The following is an 866-nucleotide window of genomic DNA, read 5'->3' on the forward strand; positions in this document are numbered from 1 at the left end:
TCCACATTTCCACTTGATCCTCTATTAGTAATGAGAATTTTAAGATATACACCAGATGCAGAGATAATAACATACTCAAAGTCAGATCAGTTTTCCCCCTATCTTTATATATGTAGGAAAAATGTCCAAACTGGTATTCTTTCTACTTTATTAAAAATACTTTGAGAAGAATACATTATATATTTTTATGTTGTAGAAATGAACACAAACTAAACAAAACCCATTGCTGTCTAGTAAATTACAGTTCATCGGCACCCTATGGGGCAAAGGAGAACCCATAATAAAGTTACCAACACTACATTTTTACAAAGCAGAACATTGCATCTTTTTCACACTTAACAGTTGATGAGATTCAACCTTTGACCTTTTAGTTGGCAGAAGATCAGTGCTTTAGCCTCTGTGCCATTATGCCCCCTATATAGATATTGACAAAGAGGGAAAATACATATTTATTACATTATTTTACTTAACATAGCTTATGAAATGACTTTATTTTACTTAACTGGAGTCATGTAAATAATGATAAATCCTTGTTTGTAAAGCTATTAGGGGCGACCTGAGCACAAACACGCCAACAATCACGAGGCTCACACAGCAATGAGCAGGGTTCTTTCTACAGCACAGGAGTCCAGGAGGCACTACAGGTCAGAACCGCTGGGAGGGCACCGAGAACAGCTGGACAGATGCCTTGCTTTCTTCTTTAACATCTGTTGTTTTCTTCGTAGAGAGAGGCTTGCTGCCAATATGTGAAGATAGATCATTTAAGTCCAAAAGAGTAATTGGAGTAATTAAGTCTGCTGAATTTGAGGTAGAATGTTGAGACAACATAAAAGAAAAATGTATACATATATATGTATATATGCATA

This window comes from Echinops telfairi, unplaced genomic scaffold, assembly GCF_000313985.2.
Source record: "Echinops telfairi isolate 266 unplaced genomic scaffold, ASM31398v2 ScPeMD7_4;HRSCAF=17, whole genome shotgun sequence".
In the NCBI taxonomy this organism is placed as follows: domain Eukaryota; kingdom Metazoa; phylum Chordata; class Mammalia; order Afrosoricida; family Tenrecidae; genus Echinops; species Echinops telfairi.